The sequence below is a fragment of the Electrona antarctica genome, assembly GCF_951216825.1.
Source record: "Electrona antarctica genome assembly, chromosome: 5".
NCBI lineage: Eukaryota > Metazoa > Chordata > Actinopteri > Myctophiformes > Myctophidae > Electrona > Electrona antarctica.
In genome coordinates, this window is record NC_136810.1 from 20393470 (window position 1) to 20399469 (window position 6000).

Genomic DNA, 6000 nt, shown 5'->3' on the forward strand with positions numbered 1-6000 from the left:
TCATCGGCATAGCAGTGATAGGATATATTGTGAGCAGAGATGATAGTGCCAAGGGATTTGGTGTACAGTGAGAAAAGGAGGGGACCAAGTACAGATCCCTGTGGGACCCCAGTTTGGAGGGTTCGGGGGGATGATAGCAGACCTTTCCAGGAAACCTGGTAGGTCCGGTCGGTGAGATAGGAAGAGAACCACTTTAGTGCTGTCCCGCCGATGCCTAGATCCGCTAGGGCGTGGACACAGAAGTTTGAGTGGAGACCAAGGCCCCAGTGAGGCTCTCCAACGTTGAAGCACTGGGCCCTAATGGTAAGAGGAGGGACTGCAAGCAGGCCCCATGGAAGTATGACGAGGAAACCCCGTGCAGCTGGGCTTTAACGTCTCCCTGTTACAACCCCCAGATACGATATTCGTTTGACCAATCACAACACTTGTTTCATTTACGGAGAATGTAATCTGATTTGAAAAACGTTAACGTAATTTCCTTGAGCTGTACTTCCGCCAAAATCCCCCAACTTCCCATTGCCCAGCATGGGTAGGTGGTCTAAGATGACCCATAAGGACAAGCTGTAATTGCTTAAGGGCCAATTCATACTCCTATTTTATCGCCGTTTCGGCGCTGTAGTGCCGAAATGATTTCGGCTCGTCAGAAATTTTCAGTAGCACCGAAGAGCCGACTTTAGGACGGTACCCGCCCCCCCCCCCCCCCCGAACCTCAAATGACGTCACATTGTAGGCTCTACAGCGCCAAACCGACTTTTATTCGGCTCTAAAATAGGAGTATGAATCGGCCCTAAGCCAGACGCGAAGAGTTCTTATAACGGCAGTGGGTGCTGTTATAAGAATATTTAGAATAGTTGATGTTATAATTTGTCCATGTGTGCTCCAGCCTATGGAATGTATGGAATGCATGTGCCGACTAAAAAAAACAACGTAATACTTCCTACAGTTAATATGAGAACTATTTCTAAATGAAATAAAATAATGACTGTGTTTTTATTAGCCAGGGATCCTTTTAAGGCCTGCATCTACTTCCGCCTCTGCTCTGAGATGGGCATTGTGAAAGATAACCTAATGCCATAAGGTGGCACAGGGGATGGGCACAGTGTTGTGAAATATTACGCAATGCCATATGGTGGCACAGGGGATGGCACAGCAGCACTGTGTATAAAACGTAAGAACTGGACAATGGGTTTTAGAGAATGGGTGCAGGGGTTAGACAGAGGACAGTCATGAGGGTTTCTTTAGTCATACACCTGCTTTCATATTTTATATTGTTATCTTACTTCTCTCCTCTGTGTTCCTCATCGTCCTCTTCTTGTGAGTTACAGGCACTGTTTAATCTCAACAGATTTTACAAGTCTGGAGACGTGGTTCTGGGAGGGTTGTTTGATTTCAACCTCTCACCCGTCTTCCCTGATCTGTCTTTCACCTCCAAGCAACTGGACCTCATTTGCTATGGGTGAGTATGAGTCATTTTTGACAGCAAATGTTGAGCCTTTTGCCTTTTGTACCAGCTAGCCTTTTGAACCTGTACAGATTGTTCTTCTCGTATACCAAGGGCTCCATCTTACGCCACCCTTATCCCTTATCCCTAAACTAATTTGCCATTTTTTACTATTTAAAAAAACCTTTTAAAATAGTTCAACTAGCCGATCTACATTGAGACATTGTGAGCTTGTAGATCGGCTATTTGAACTATTTTAAAAGGTTTTTTTAAATAGTAAAAAATCTATTATACTTGGTTCTTCCAACATACTCATTGCTTATTTATTATTGCTTATGTATTGTTCCGTATATTACTGTACATACTGTAATTTCTTCTGTATTTATTCTCTCATTGCTGCATTACTGTATTGCACTTCTGGCTAGACGCCACTCTTCATTTCATTGTCAAAGTATTTGTATACTGTGTGCAGTGACAATCAATTTAATCTAATGTAATCTTTTGAATACAAGTCACTTTTGAGATATCTGAAATGCAGGTCCGGATTGGCTGGTCTGGCAATTCTGGCAGATCTGCCAGACGGGCTGGGCAGTCATGGGGCCGTGGGCTGAGCCGAAATAAAAATAAAAAGTAATACAAGTCTTTGGGCCGGTGAAGTCTGTGCCTGCTGAAATGTTTTAATTTGTGTCTACTTTTAGTTGACTAAACACAATATGATTTTAAAACAGGTTTAGTTAAAGTGTAATGCATTGATTTAAATGATTATCCAAACATGCATTCTTCTCATTAGTACATTTGTATCAATTTGGGCACAGTGAAACTGTGTCATTCACCATTTCAATCAGCTAAGCAACTAACATTTAAAATATGAAATTCAGAATGACTTGTCTTAGCTCTACTGGATCTCTTCTATAGTCCCTCTCTAACATTTTAGTCTAGTTATTCATTAATGGACCATTAATTGTCATATAGTAGTAATTTTATTTAGTCCACCTCAGTGAAAAATGATATAGTTGTCAAACTATGTCCAGTTTTAACACTGGTGAGTACAATAGCAAGCTAGAGAACAGCTGGGGACCTTGTTTTGATGTGTGGTACCATAGGATTAATAATAGTCCATGTTGTATTATTTCTACAAATTATATTACGCAAGGTTAAAGTGGCATTTTGTGTGCTACAGATTCAGCATTGACGTGTTCAGGCAGGCCCAGACCATGGCTTTTGCCGTGGCAGAGATCAACAGAAACCCCAGCCTGCTACCCAATGTGACTCTGGGATATAGTATCTATGATACCTGTTTCACGCTTGGAGTTGGATTCCGTGCCGCATTGTCTTTGGTCAGTGGGAGAGAGGCACATTTTCTATTGGATGACAGCTGTGTTGGCTCTCCGCCGGTGCTCGGAATTGTGGGTGCTGCGTCCTCAGCTAATTCTATCGCCATATCTAGTGTAGTAGGTTTGTACAGCGTGCCCCTGGTAAGTTTACTACTTGAACCCCCTTTTGCCATCACCTATTGATATGTGCTTTGGTTGCTTATCATATTTGTTGTTGTCAGGCAGAAACCTTTTTTTTCTCCCATAAATTCCCTACTTGATCAATCATACTACAGCATCACACAAAGGCATCAGAAGTAGCAGATCAACAAGCTCCAAACGCAGTACAAAGCGACACATTTTGGGCTTAGATCGGGTACTTTAGCTCTTTTTGAATTTCATCCTGAAGTAATGTAGGCTATACGGTGCTGCGTTACTGCTTGCCTATCGGGCCATGGCTCTTTAGTCGACTGGTAACGTACTTTGCCTTTGGAATGGGGAACGCGGGAGGGGCCCGTCCCACCGATGCCACCAATGTAGCCTCGGCTGGGAAGCGAACCCGGGTTCCCCATTCCAAAGGCACAGTACGTTACCAGTCGACTAAAGAGCCATGGCCCGATAGGCAAGTAGTAACGCAGCACTGTATAGCCTACAGTAACAGTATTGGACATGAGGTTCTACCCGACAGAGACGATATACACAGTATAATATGATGTACAGGTATCGTTGCAATGCCCTTCTTAGTTCTACAATACTTACTTAGTCCTAAGTATGGCAGTTTTTTTTGTCACGTTTGTGTGACACTTTGTGTGTAAATCAAACAAAAGTAACAAAAACTGCAGAATCTACAAGCTCATAACATGTCACAATGTGACCCGCGTCTTAAGCTTGTAGATCTGCTTTTTTAATTTGAATCCTGTAAAGTAACATAATGCGGTTTCCACCCGCATTATGCTTGAAAGAGATATACGATATTAGCAGAGCAGGCAGATTTCGGATGTAGGTTTTCATAAGGTCAGAGTGCAATGCATCTGTGCTCCAGGTTGGATTCATCCTGGCCCCGAGAGTAGGAATTCTAAGGCCCTGAGGGCAGTATTATGCGTGTCTTAAGTACCAGGTCTTATTACTTAACTTAAGACCTGGAGGCGTCAATGCCATTTGGCTATTCTGAGTGGCCAAACAGCATTGACCACGCCTCCAGGTCTTAAGTTAAGTAATACGACCTGGTACTTAAGACACGCATAATACTGCCCTGAGTCTCATGGTCACATATAGGCCTATAGTCTAATGGGGAGTTTGAAATCTATGTTTTGGGTCAACATTAACACATTACCATTTAATTTAAACTAGACCTGTACGTGCCTGTCGCAGTCGGCCACCGGCCTACTTGGGAACGATGCAACTTGGGAATAATGATATACGTTGTCATAGCACCCGTTTTAACTGTCAGCCGGTGTCCCACATGGAGATCTGTGTATGTGCAGGGCCGCTTTTAGGGTAGTGCGAGTGGTGCCGCCGCACGAGGCCTCGCATGAGCCTCAATTGGCTGAGGCTGGAAATTGCACAGGTGAAAGGAGTTGGCCTCATTAGGCCCACTGGCAGAGCCTGGCCCAGGTGAAAGGAGTTGGCCTCATTAGGCCCACTGGCAGAGCCTGGCCCAGGTGAAAGGAGTTGGCCTCATTAGGCCCACTGACAGAGCCTGACCAGAGCCTTTTGTGGTGGTTCTGGAGAACCGTGGGGCCGACCAACCCTCGGTTCTCGAGTTACGTGCATTACAACCGTACACACACGCCCGCACGCAGAGACGTGGCGCATTATATAGTAGATACATCATTTTCTAAGAAAGAAATTGAATGCAGGGATGCCTGAATGAGGCACAACAATATTAGGAGGTATAGTTCCGGCAATATCTTCAAGTCACTTTCACTTCTGTGGTGTTGAGCACAGTGACAGGTTGAGTGGAGCATGAAAACAGCCTTGTCAGCTCACTCCTCTCACATGCTTTGCTTGCAGGGGAAATGGAACAAAAAAAAGAAAAAAGTGTCATATTACAGAACAGATGTCCTTTTTTCAGATAAGTTACTGGGCCATGTGCTCCTGCCTGAGTGATCGGAATCAGTACCCTTCCTTCTTCAGAACCATCATAAGTAGTGCCATCCAGGTGAACCTCTCTAAGTAGTACATGTTTCACACCATACACACATGACAAATACATCCCTCTAGTGAATGTCATTGATATCGCATGACAGATGTTAGATAGATAGATAGATAGATAGATAGATAGATAGATAGATAGATAGATAGATAGATAGATAGATAGATAGATAGATAGATAGATAGATAGATAGATAGATCCCACAGCGGAACTTTGGAGATCAAAGATTTACCACTATTTATACTTATTTTTTATTTGATCAGGTGCGAGCTATACTCCAGATTATGAGACGGTTTGAGTGGACTTGGTTTGGATTGTTGTTTATTGATGATACCTATGGCCACGATGCAGGCCAAATATTCCAGACTGAGCTGGCCCAGTCTGGTTGGGGTTGCCTGGCATATGTGGAGGCTACACCCTGGGACAGTGACCCTGCTGAACTGCAAAGAATTGTCTCTGTGATGAAGAAATCCACAGCGCGCGTGGTCGCTGTAATTCAACATGGGATCCGTGCACTTAAACTCATGGACGAGGTTAGGGGGTTATGATCAGGGATGTGCACACGCATAGACATCAAAGGGGGTTTCAGCCCCTAGCTGCCCTTTTACCTGTCTGTAAAACAACTGCCCTTTCCAGACCACGAATGTAGCATTTACTGTGGTGAAAAAATGCAAATGCCACTCCTTTCCATGCCATGCCGGAAGGCAAGTCTTCCAGGCAAGTCTCCTGAACTTGAACACAGTATTTTGCGTTGAACAAATTTGTTTAGAAATCCATGTCGTACACCGCATCTCCACTAGCTAAAGAGTGCTGGGTTGCGCCCCGAAAATAGCTGATCTACAAGCTCTCGACGTGTCGCAGCGCGACGCGTTGTGAGCGTGTAGATCTGCTATTTTCGCTAGTTTTGTCCAAAAATGCCCCCTCTTACGGGATTTCAGCCCCCTCTAACACTCTCTGCACGTCCCTGGTTATGATCCATGTTAATTTAGCAACTCATACCATACCTCAACTCAATCTGAAATTAGTTATATCGACGTGAAGACATTTCACTTTCATAAGCCTATACAGACATAGGTTGCTATTTAATTGCA